The sequence below is a fragment of the Eublepharis macularius genome, chromosome 16, assembly GCF_028583425.1.
Source record: "Eublepharis macularius isolate TG4126 chromosome 16, MPM_Emac_v1.0, whole genome shotgun sequence".
Taxonomy (NCBI): domain Eukaryota; kingdom Metazoa; phylum Chordata; class Lepidosauria; order Squamata; family Eublepharidae; genus Eublepharis; species Eublepharis macularius.
Genome location: NC_072805.1, coordinates 13199107 through 13212231, shown reverse-complemented (window position 1 = coordinate 13212231; position 13125 = coordinate 13199107). Strand labels below are relative to the sequence as shown.

Below are 13125 nucleotides of genomic sequence, written 5' to 3'. Positions count from 1 at the left end.
GAAGTGGTTCTCTCCTTCTCCTTTTCATCTTCACAACTCTGTGCAGTAAGTTAATCTGAGAGGGAGCAACTGACCCAAGATTACCCCGCAAGCTCCAGGGATGAACAAGATTTGAACTCAGGGCCTAACTACATGCTACATTTTCCCCAGGGATGTCAAGAGATGTCTTGGTTCAAGAGATGTCTTCTGGAGTTCAATAGATGCAAGATAGGCCGTTCCCACACGGCTTACCTGAACCCAGAACGCTGTGCAGCATGCCGAAAAAAAACGCGGAATATCACGTTTTCTCGCGCGTTTTTTCAGCATGCTGCGCAGTGTTCCGGGTTCAGGTAAGCCGTGTGGGAACGGCCATAGTAAAGAGTCCAGTAACACCTTTAAGACTAACCAACTTTACTGTAGCATAAGCTTTCAAGAACCACAGCTCTGATGAAGAAAGCTGTGGTTCTTGAAAACTTATGCTACAATAAAGTTGGTTAGTCTTAAAGGTACTTCTGGAGTTCCACATTCCCCAAACATGCAGCGGCTTGATTCAGACTGGAACCAAGGCACACAACAACAACAAGTTTAGCCCTTCCCTGCCAGCTGCCATTTCCCCAACCTGAATCAGCCCGAGGAAGCTACATGTTATGTCTCCCCAATGTGGCAAACACTAACTCTCTCTAAGGCTGTTTCAGGTTGGGAAAACAGCATGGCATCTCTCAAGCCCACCCAAAGGTGTCCTCAAGGAAAACGTAACATAGTTAGGACCTCAGGTCTTGCCAGTGATAGTCTAACATCACAACTTCTGCACCACATTGGCTGCCACCAATCAAATCCAACACACAATCCATAAAACCCCTATCATGGATGTGGAAACTTGAGTTTGAGATAGTGACTTGTCCCAGACAGCTGGAGGAGGAGGATTGGAGCATTTGAACACTGCTGCAGCCTTAGAAATGTCTACTTCTGACACCCGTGATCTTCTGCTATCCAGCATATGCTTTCACTAGAGGTCACCACAATAATTCAGTTACTCTGCAAACTGGGGAGGTCTGAGAATCAACATGCTGAAAGTTTAATCAGCTGTAACACTGCTTGCTGCACAGTTTTTGTAGCTGAAACCTAGGAGTATAAATAGTAGTTAGTCAATGTAGTATAATGGTCACAGGGTTGGATTACAACTGAGGAGATGCAGGTTTGATGCTCCGCTTGGACACGGAAACTCACTAGATCACTTTGAGCCAGTCACACTCTCTCAGCCTAACCTACCTCATAAGGTTGTTGTGAGGATAAAATGAAGGAGAGGAGAATGATGTAAAACACTCTGAGGAGAAAAGTGGAATACCTAATCTAAATACATTTGTCATTTTGTATTCAGTGTCTAACTTGGGTGCTTTCTCCACAGGACTGAGAACAAGATCCTCAGCATTTAATTTTTTATTAAATAGTTGATTAAATAGTTTTATTTAATAAAAAAGACAAAACAAAACTACACTTACACAAAAACTAACCAAACAAAAAAATCAGCTGACAAACCAAAATAACAAAACATACGAACCAAACAAAACAAAAAACACAGAAAACAAAGAAAAACTATATAAACTAAAAGAAGGCTTCTGATTTTCTCCATGACAAATATAAGTATCATTTTCAAATTTTCTCTTATTCTATGTCAAAGATAAAGGCTCTCTTTTTGCTGAAGTCCAAGTTCCTTAGTCCATAAATCCACAAATTATCAAATCATTATTAACTATTTCATGTAAAAAGTATCTAGGGGGTTTCTATCTGACAACAAACAAAGTTATTGTCTTCTCTCCGATCAATGAAGTAAGTTTTGCAACCATTGCAAATTCCAACACCTTGATCAACCATCTCTCCATTGCAGGCAGTGTTGGACTCTTCCAATTTTGTGCATATAATAGTCTTGTTGCTGCAATCATATATAAAAAAAACAAAGTTCCAAAGCTTCTTTCCAACGGAATATCCATCATTCCCAGCATCTTCCCATTCCCAGAAGATTCTCAGCATTTCAGACTCCACTTAGGACAGGCTAATTCAGGACTTGGCTCCAAATGCAGCAGACCTGCCCATACCTTATGAAGCCTTACTGAAACCAACAAGAACTGGTTTTGGTGTGCAAAAAACTGCCTTGAAAGCCTTGCATTTTCAATTCTACTTTTCAAATACAAGCTTTTATTTTATTTTATTTATGTCATTTATAGTCAGCCTTTCTCATTGAGACTCAAGGATTACGTAGGGTGAGATTCGTACAATCAGTATCAAAGACATTTCCATACAGTATCAAGGCTATTTCCATAAACAATGCCATAGGGCAAATATATACAAGTTTACAAAAACATTGCATTGGCAAGGATCCAATTCAGAACTGAAGAAATGCTGAAACAGAACATAATTCTAAGACTGACATTAGACAATATGAAGCACAGGTAGCTATACAGGAGTACGTATTTAAAGCAACAGATAATATGTAAGGCAACATAGTGGCAAGGTCTATGGTCCCTAACTCATTAGTGAAGCATCTGAGACCCCCTCCCTACAATACAGTCCTCCTATCTGAGTAAAAAGCCTTTTTGAATAATTCAATTTTGCATCGTTTGCAGAAAGCCAGGCGAGTGGGAGCTCTCTTGACCTCAGGCAGGCTGTTCCACAGGGTGGGGGCCACCACAGAGAAAGCCCATCTATGGGCTGCTGTTGATTTCACCCATGTGCAGGCTGGCACCTGCAGGAGACCCTGTTCAGATGAGCGAAACTGCTATGGAGAAACCCAGGGAGGGTGGCGGTCCCAGAGCTTTGTATGTGATAACTAATACCTTGAACTGAGCATGGTAACTGATAAGTAGCCAATGGAGTGACTGCAGGATGGGAGTGATATTCATGCTCAACAGTCAAGCTGAAGTCAAGAACAGGGTACATCGGAGGGAAAGCACACAGCACTACCTGGCTGCTGCCTCTCCTCCCTTAAACGGACTTAGCAATCACAGCTGCAGGGAAGGAGTCCTCAGCTAGAGTTGGGTCCAGGCATGGGGGGGGGGGGGATGCCTGGCTGATGCCACCCTTCCCTCAATGGATATCCATCAAGGCTGGGTTGGGATTGTGTATTGACCAAGAAAACACTGAGTTTGGAATGGAGAAGAAAGGCCAACAGGATAGGTAAAGGTGGTCCCCCTTTGCAAGGGGGGACGTTTTCATGGCAGACTTTTTGTTACAGGATGGTTTGCCATTGCCTTCCCCAGTCATCTACACTTTACCCCCAGGAAACTGGGTACTCATTTTACCAATCTCAGAAGGATGGAAGGCTGAGTCAACCTTCAGCCAGCTACCTGAACCTGGCTTCTGCCAGGATCAAACTCAGGTTGTGAGCAGAGCTTGGGGGTAAAGTGTAGATGACTGGGGAACGCAACGGCAAACCACCCCATAACAAAAGTCTGCCAAGAAAACATTGTGATGTGATCCCCCCCCCATGGGTCAGTAATGATTCGGTGCTTGCCCAGGGGACTACCTTTACCAACAGGATAGATGAGAACACTGTTCATGTACTACTCCTTTCTGAACTCTGCACAATACTTGCCAGGAGTACATTAATGCACAATTAAAATTCTTGATCCTAATCAGTTTGCATAAGGCACAAATTAGGCCGCCCCGGCCGTGGGATTTGGGAGAATGCAACTTTTAAATATTGTGTGTGGGGCGGAAGGGGGGGGGGGAGATGAGGCTGAGAGAAAGTAGCTTACTTAAGGCCACTCAGCAAACACACGATGGATGGAAGAAAGATTTCAATCAGGACTTCTCAGCTCAAGTGGTTTATAGCCATTGTAAAGATTAAGAAATCTGCAAGCTGACTGGCTAAGCAAGCAGCACGTTACAGAAGAAGCGGTTTTCTCCCCATGAATAAAATGCTAAATTATTGAAAACATTGAAATTTTAGAGACCACCAAGCTGCTCACAGTGTAGTATTTCAATCAAATGTTTCCACCCTTCTTTAGGATTACGGCTCACTCCTTTTCCAGGAATTGCCATGTGACCCAAACTAGTCAGGCTGAAGCTCAAAGCCCAAAGGGCAGAGACTCAACTGAACCTCTAAAGCCATGAATTCATCTTTTGTTATTGTACCAGAAACTGGAATGCATGATGAGGAAAAAAGACACTAACAATAAAGGAATTAAAAACATAATTACATAAATGTAGAAGAAATTCCCCCATGGAAAAGCAGAGAATCAACTCTTGCTCAAAAGGGTTAGAAACAGACGGGCACGAATCTCACTGCAGGCCTCTTTCAGCTAGAGGCTGGCCTCAAATCTTGCCACTGGCTGCCTCCCAGCCGATCCAGGACACAAGCTTCTAGGTCAAGTTTTGCTAATTGCTTCCAAGCCCTCATTCACATTTAAAAAACCCCAAAACACTGATGTCATATGGTCTCCTGAGCTGCAATCAATTCACAAAATGTATAGCTCATATTTTGTTGCTATTGACTGGTCTCATCTCAGCCTTTAATATATTAGTGGCCTGATAAATAGTCACAGGGGTTTCCTCAGAAAGAACGATTTGCTCTTCTGCCAGTCCAACATTCTTCCACGTACAAAATACCGCATCTCTGGGTTTGGGTCCCTTTCAATGCCTTCACAGACTTTGTGTTGCTCCATTTCCTTTGAAGTCATTGCCACTGACTTGTGAACCAACACAGGCAGGGGGACACTGCATTGCCAAGCTCCTGCCTCCAAATTCTGTGAGGACACAGACTTCAGGAGTCGGCTTTGCTTCAAGCTGGAAATGGCCTCTCCACTGCCAGGAAGGCCTGTTTGTTCTCAAAAGCAAACAGAGTCCAATCCAGACAGAGGAAGGACTGGATGGCGGTCAACACCCCCAATTAGGGGGCCGGGATTCCAGAAGCCAACAGAGGCCACACGTAAGAGTTAAGAGGAGGCTGGGGAGAACTTCACCAGTCTTGCTCAATGCCCACCCAATCCACAAGTCTCTCTACAAATTCCACCCCGACCACTCTGTCTGCAGCTTGTTCATGGCCTGGTTGGGGTCTGATGTTGCCTTTGCTCAGGACTGATTACTCAGGCAATCTGTTTGGGAAGATTCCTCGGCAACAAAGGCTTGCACGGCAAGAGCCTGACAGGCTTCCTGCCTGACTGTGGCCATCTGCTGCATTCCTATAGGTCTATTTTGCCTACGCTTGATGAACCAATTCTGCTGCAAGGAATTCCCTGGTTATCAGCTGAGCTGCCCGTGTAGCTCTCGTTACTAGGATGACACCAGAGGGTTTTAAGTCATGGATAGCCTTACTTTATTATTTCTCTGCACTGTTTGCAGACAAAAAGGGCTTTCATCCTTTCCTCTGTTCCTTCTTGGGAACTTGTTTCCTCTCTGGGAAAAATGCAACAAGCCCTGTCTTCGCTAACTGCATTTCACACACCCCTTTATTACTGTGGGGTTATGGTGTATACCGACTCGAGCCACCCCACCTGCTGTGCAGCTGTAGCAGAGGACGGAAGAGGCTGACTCACTTCCTTCACATGCTCCCTCAGCTCCACAGCCATTCACAAAAAGAATTGAATTCCACCCACTCGCCTTTCCTGGATCTGACAAAGAGCCCTTCCTCTTGTCGCTACTCGCACCGGGTCAGCCCAACACGTTTCCCCCTCTCCACCCCAACTGTATCACCGAATTCAAATCTATCTCCTGCTGCAAAAATCTCCTAACAAGATCTCCTAACAACTTTGGGTGCACACATTTCAGAGCAAGGACAACCAGACTGACCCAGAGCATATGCTCCAGTTCCCCCCCTCCAAACTTCCTGTTAAAAATAATGCAGTCCCAAAGGTTGTCTGTCTCTTGTCCAGGATGGCTCTGGGCATTTTGGACCCCCTAAAGATTAAAAATGGTGCTGCAGTTCCCATCAATCCTTCAACAATATTTGCACATCAAAATGAAAGATATTTTGTTATGTATTGTTTATTGTTATATATCGTTATCTTACTGTAATTTTGAGCGTTATAAAGTTTCAATAATTTTTTTTTAAAAGGGGGGGAAAAGCAAGTGATCCAAGACAATTAAAGAGAAATGACTGGATATTGTGAAAAGGTAAATAACTTTGACGCTTATCATGTTAAAGAAAGTAGCAGCAGCTGCAAGAGGAAAAAAATGAATGACTTAGGAAGAAAGAGGTGGGAGGGGTGTCAAGGGCGATTCTTGACAGAGGGGTGAGGAGGAAGTGTCTGCAAAAAAGATGGAGAAAACAGAGATGAAAAGACTATGTTTCAAAAATCCAAGGAGGAATAGCTCATTCTAGAGGCAAGGTGAAAAGGGAGGCAAGAACTGGCTCTGTGAGCCTGAGGGGCTCCAACCTTTTGTCTTAGAGCTAAACTACAAGAGACAAATTACACGAGGATGCTCACGTGAAGAGAGGTGCAAGGTTAGCCAGGAAGCTGAGTTTTAAAAGACAGTTTGGTGCTGTCAATTCCCCCTCTCTACAGAGGAGATTGCTCCTCAGGGGGTTTATTTATTTCCTCTTCACCTCCCAAAGGCTCTGACAGTTTCACCTCCCCTTCTGGGAGGCAAAGAGGAAATAAACCCCGAGGAGTGATCTTTGCTGGCTCTGTAGAGAGAGGGGAAATTGACAAGAGCCTTCCGATCTGTCTTTTAAAACTCAGTTTCCTGACTAACAATGCGACTCCCTTGAGTGTCCTCGTGTAATTTGTCACTTGTAGATTAGCTCACAGTTTTCCAAAGCACAATAATAATAATCTGGATGCCATATTTTGAACTAATGTTTTTCTTGAGCAGCTCCATGTATTATAAACCAATGTACTGTGCTAATCCAACCTAATCACCAAACCATGAAGCAATGTGATGTTAGGGTTAAAAGAAAAAATACATGACGAATTATACCAGAGTGAACACTATTGGAAAGAAACTGATTTTATTGCAAAATGGTTACCATTCATTGAATTCATTTCCAATACAAATCACTCTCCACCTAAGCATTTACTTCTTGTTACTCAGATTTGAAGCAACGACTATCAAATAATTGAAAAAAAAAGTTAGGGTTAAAGTGCTGAACTAAGACGTGGGAAATTCAGATTCAAACTTCTACTTTGATAGCCCTGGCGAGCTTTGTTTCACAGACTGGGCTGTCCTTTGGGGGGGCCAGCCCTTGGCAATTAGATTACGGTATGTCTGGAAACATCACTATATTGCAATAAAAATTAAATTTCAGAACCATTAGAAAAATGAGCATCAAGTGCCCAAGGCACTCATTGGTGACCCCGTAGGGATGGATCCAGCAACCCATCAGTGGAAGGTGCTGTGGGTTATGGACCTTCCTCACTTTCCCCTCCCCTCCGCAGTCCCTTCTGACACCAGGGAAGCTGAGGGGGAAGGGGGTAATACACTTTTCTGCCAGCAGAGCGCGCTAAGGGGAGAAGCCTAGACTGGCAATCGGCTATTCCTCTTTGCAGGTCCTGCGGCCCCAGGAATCAACTTCCCCAGAATCAGAAGGGACTGGAGTGGGGAGCCGAAACTCAAGAAAGGAGCCTAGAAAGGATTTGATACTTATTTGATTTTTTTCTTGCCGATTAAAGCACAACTATGATAGTCAGGGCGCTGCACCAGGAGGCATTCCTGACACACCAGGAAATCAACAAGGGAAAAGCAAATGGGAAAGAAACAGGCCAGGAAGCAACAGAAAGAGGATAAAAGTTTTCAGTTTACAGAGAGCAACCTGATAATTAGCAAGATACACCCTTGTTACCAGATCAAAGAGGGAAAAAAAATAAGAGTGATCCGGCATCTTCAAGTATGAACCTAACCACATTAATTTGAAAGCAATTTCCACAGACCTTATTCCTGTTTAAGATTATCAGACTTGAAGGAGAGGAGAATGAAAACACAAATGTCATGGGTAGCTATGAAAAATGCCATTTCCTTGACCCCATTTATTTAATTCATTAATGCTCCACTTGTTAAGCTGAGAGACTGGCCCACAGCAAGCTTCTATGGCAGAGGAGGGATTCGCATTAGGGTCTCCAAGATCCTTGTCTGACACTCTAAGCAGTACATCAACTACACAGGGAACTAATATGATGGTTCTGCTCAGATAGAACAGCAAAGTAATGTATTTTCAGCTTAATGTCTCCGGAACGCGGGCAGAATATGTCCCAGCTCTCACGGACATGACTTAGGTATGTGGCTTGTTCACTAGCATCAGAGTGGTTTGTTTTTCTTTGGCATATGCTGGAGGAGTTGCTATCTTTCTAAAATAGGTGAGTACTGCTTCAGTCCTCAATATCTATTTTGGTGACTTCCTTGACTTGCCCTGGTCGTCTTCTCCAGCCACACTTGTACCACAAAATTAACCTGGCTGACACAGCTCCTTGGAATTAATGCCAGGAACCAGGGCTTTTTTTCTGGGAAAAGAGGTGGTGGAACTCAGTGGGTTGCCCTGGGAGAAAATGGTCACATGGCTGGTGGCCCCGCCCCCTGATCTCCAGACAGAGGGGAGTTGAGATTGCCCTCCGTGCCGCTCCAATCTCAACTCCCCTCTGCCTGGAGATCAGGGGGCGGGGCCACCAGCCATGTGACCATTTCCAAGAGGTTCTGGAACTCCGTTCCACTGTGTTCCTGCTGAAAAAAAGCCCTGCCAGGAACTGTGAATCTGTGAGGCCAATAAAGATCATTGGCGAAAGAGTCCTAAGGATCACTCCTTCACAAAAATCACAGCTCCTACAGTTCCTGTGGATATGGAATCACAACGAATCAACTGGTTTACGTTTGTAACGTAATGCTGTCATTGTCCTCTCTATTTCTAAATTATTCTAAGCATTCACTTCTTTACAGGATATAAGGCAGGGCACAGATACTTTAAATAAATCTCCTTCCCTTCCTTTTATATATAACCCAGTCACTCAATTTCATACTGTCAATCAAAACACTCTTATAGCCATACATGTGCCAGCACAGTGTAGCAGTCAGCGTCAGGCTAGGGTCTGGGAGACTCAGGTTCCAATCTCCACTCTGCCATCGAAGCTTGCTGGACAACCTTGGAAGGGTCACCATCTCTCAACCTAACCTACCTCACAGGGTCGCTGTGAAGATACAATGGAGGAGGGGAGAATGACACAAGTGGCTTTGGGGGAGCAAAGTAGGGAACGTATATCTAAACAAACGTAGCTTGTCTTTTCAGACACACAACTAGGACTACTGAAGTTGGGTGGATGGATGAGATTTTGATGTTCTTTCAATGCTCACAATTCTAATATGTGCATGGTTAGAGAGGAGGAGATGGGGGGAAAGAAAAGAGTAAAGAGTGACAAGAACAAACAGGCATGAAGACAACCTGAAGCCATTTCTTAAGGACTTATCCCACGACACCAGACATCATTCCTCCAGATTCAGCAACGTGCCTGGGAGACTTGAGCATGCAGCAGAATTACTACACCGAAGGTCTTTAACCTGCATCAGGGCAGTGGGCTAGTGTGTCTGCAACAAATCTGATTCCACTTCAAGCTGCCTCCTCCTCTTTGCAGAGTTCCAGATGGCCTAGATGCAAGAAGGCGGCTGGAAAACAGGAAGAGGCCATCTGCTGCAGAGAAAAGCAGCCAGGTTTGTATGGAGCAAGGTCGGGTGCAGCCAAAATGGGAGCCCTTGAATAGCCAAATAAATCTCCTAAATGCACAACGACTGAAGCCTGAACAAGGAACTCAATGGCAAACGTGGGCTTGTGTCCCCTTGAAGACCACCCAGGGCTGCTGATTTCAGGCTGTAATCAAAGCATTCTGGTTAAACAAGCACAGAGTATTATAATTCCCCCCCCTTTATTTAGCAAACTGTTCCAGATAATTCTCAAGAGTCTATATTTTGGTACCCTGCTCGGAACAGTAGTACATCTTCCTCTTTGGCTGCGCCAGGAGAAGTACGCAGAGCGAAGGAATGGAAGTCATCTTCAGCTCTGCTTTCAAGAGACGTCCTCTTCACAAAGGGCAAAAGTACTTGGGAAAGCAGGGAACAAGAGCCCCAGTAATGTTTATATGAACAACCAATTCAGAAACAAGGATGCTCCCTCTACTATACTGACGAACTAGTTCCCATTACGTCTAGCTTTCCGTGTGCAGGAAATTGTTCTATGGAGGATCATCTACCAGGCACCCCACCTCCCATATGCTGAAGTGGCAAAGTTAGTTTTCCAGTTTCAGCTGCTATTTGCAATGAAGCCATTGCACATTTCCTCACTGCGGAATTCTCAAAAAGTCACTATCCACAAGCAAGTCCAGCAATCAAATGGTGATTTTTATGGTCAACATTGCCCGAGCTTCCCCTCCCCCATCCTGACCTCCTTTCCAAATACCAGCCTGGTCGGGCTCACTTTTCTACCCCCTAGAGTTGAGTCTCTGGTAATCCCCTTACACATCTGCCCATGGCTTTCCTTAATTCCCAAACCTTAACAGGGAATTCTGCTGATATGGGGGAGGTGAAAGACACACATGCAGAATCTGCAGAGTTAAGTCCTTGCAAAGAGTCCTCGCAACATCAAAAGCCAGAATTTGGGCACAGAAGTGGAGTCTCTCTACACGAGACATCTGACACGTGAAGAACAGGTGTCCGGAGATGCAATGGGGGCCAGGAAGGGTAGTTTAAAAAGACAGAGCTAAGGGCAGGGCAAAGGCTTTGCTATACACTGGAGCTGTGTGAAGGGGCTGTGAAATGCCAGAAGGGAAACTTCAGCCCATCATAACCTCTCCAGGTCCAAGCCCGGCTCTGGAGGGCAACTCCAGCCCCATTTCCATTCCTTGCTGCTCTCTGGCTATGATCTCACACTGTTTTAGACTGGAGAGATGAAACTGGAAGAGCCTCTGGGAGGGAGAGGATGAAATTAATAAACTCTCTGAGGAGTGATCTCAGCTGGATGTATCTTTTAAACTACGTTCCTGCTAACACTGCGTCTTCCAACATTTGATGAACAGAGAGACTCGTAGACACAGATATGTGTATGCGTGTGCGCATCTGCATTCATGTCCATGAGTGTGTGGAGCCAGGGCATGTTAAGGTGGGGCCCAAGCCCTTTGGAGTGGGGGAAACAGCTCTCCACTAATACTTGGCAGTCCCACAGACTGTTTCAAACTATGGCATTGTTTAAATCTTGTTCAGAGTCCTCTGTGCCTTTGCACAGGAGAGAGAAAAGCGGACCCCTCCTCATCCACTAAGAAATTCAGGGCAGCAGCATGTGATTATTTTACCCTCATAAGACAGACAGAGGTTGTGTTTTGTTCACAATCACCCAATAAGTTTTGTGGTTGAGCAGTGAATAAGATATGCATTGTCACAACACCACTCGAGCTCTCTATACAACTTTGGTCTTCCACCTATAAGACCGGTCCAATTTCCAGTATGTGCAACTGTGGGGTTGCTTGACAGAAGCAGCATATTCTGAAAGTTTTGTTTCTGTATCATTTTTTAAGGCACTTCAGGCATCATCTTTCCTAGCGACCACACCATTAAACTGGGTGTAAAGAAGGCTTTCATAGAAAAGGTACTGGTACCTTGGGAACCGCCAAGGAGACAAGTTTGTATCAGCCTTTCCACTGTGAAACTGTTGTTTCTCAGTGGAGCATAGCCTGTGTTTTCTCTCTGAAACTTACTGGAATTGGGCCCTAGACAGACACAGCATATTCCTGAAGCTTTTTATTTTATTTTTTTAATTTTTTTATCGTATTTGTATTCCGTCCTCTCCGCGAGCAGGCTCAGGGCAGATAACAGCATTAAGAACATTTAAAACATTCCATATAAAACATTTTAAAGCATCATACAAAAATATAAAAAATAGCAGCACTCTTTTTCCTGATGGCGGCAATACAGTTAATAACAAATAATGCAACAGTACAATTGAACATAGCAGCAGCTTAAGAACAGTGGCGGGCAGCTCTCATAGGGCTGAAGTTCATTGCTTCAAGATATGATGGTGAGAACTGTTTCTGTTTGGACTTTCTTGGTGGCCACTCCCGTTTTAGGAAACTGGCTTCCTGAGGACGCAAGGAAGGACCCACCTTTTCAAAGATTTCAGAGGTGCTGTAAAAGTGCAATTTTTCCAACATGCTTTCGGTGACTCATGAGTGGAGTTTATGGTCTGCTCTTTTCACCTGTATTTCTGTTGAATTGATATTTTACTTGGTTCAAAGCCACTCTGAGTCTCATTGATCAGGAGATAAGGGGGATATAAGTATTAGAAATAAATTCAGCACAAGCATTTTAGAGTGGATTAAAAAGAAAGGTACAATGAAAGTCCTCAACTTATGGTCACTCATGGGATTGCTGCCCAGAATTGCCCACCGTGGCAAGGTGATCACAGCTCACCCCCCAAACATCTGAAACTCTCTACCATGTGGGTCTCTGTGGTAACACCCACCACCACCAGTAATCATTATACAGCTGTCTAATAGGACAGGACAAAGTAATAACATACAGGTGGTCTATAGCTGTTAACAGAAATGAAACGTCCATGTTCAGAGGCAGTATTTTTAGATGCTGGGCGCAAAACAAAAAGGAATATTCTGTGCCTTCATGGCCTGCTTAAGACCTCCCCAGAGGCATTTGGCTGGTGACCTCTGCTGGAGATGGGCCTTATTTAGTCATTTAGACCTTACTTTTCTCTCCAATGGGAACCCAAAGCAGCTTACAGCATTATTCGTTTTATCCTCACAACCATCTCCTTATGAGGTAGGCTAGGCTGACAGAGACTGATTGGCCCACGGTCAGCCAAGAGAGCTTGTGTGGCACAGTGGGCCTGAACTGGGGTATCCCAGATCCTAGCCTGGCACTCTAACCACTATGTCACACTGTCCTTGGTTCGATCCCACAAAGCGTATCAAAAGGATATGAAAAATGCCATTATTTTACTGCTCTTTAACCTTCCTGGGTACAAAGCATGGCTAAAAGTGTGTCATGGAGTTAATAGCCAAGTGAGTTTGCGTAACTGTCTACCAGTTTGGTGATCACTTTTCACTGGTACCATTTTGTTCTCCGGATAGAAAGCTAAGCAAGGAGCCTAGAAAATGTGTGGCTGGTCTTGGAGCCAACGAAATCCTAACCCCCACCGATATCCAAGAGGCTTCCTGTCATACACTGTCC

The 13125-nt window shown here is 44.5% G+C and overlaps 1 protein-coding gene across 2 annotated transcripts in view; it reads right to left on the bottom strand.

The window, feature by feature from the left end:
* MTSS2 (MTSS I-BAR domain containing 2) overlaps positions 1–13125 on the bottom strand; it is an 87785-nt gene that overhangs the window by 34206 nt on the left and 40454 nt on the right. The window lies entirely within an intron of this gene.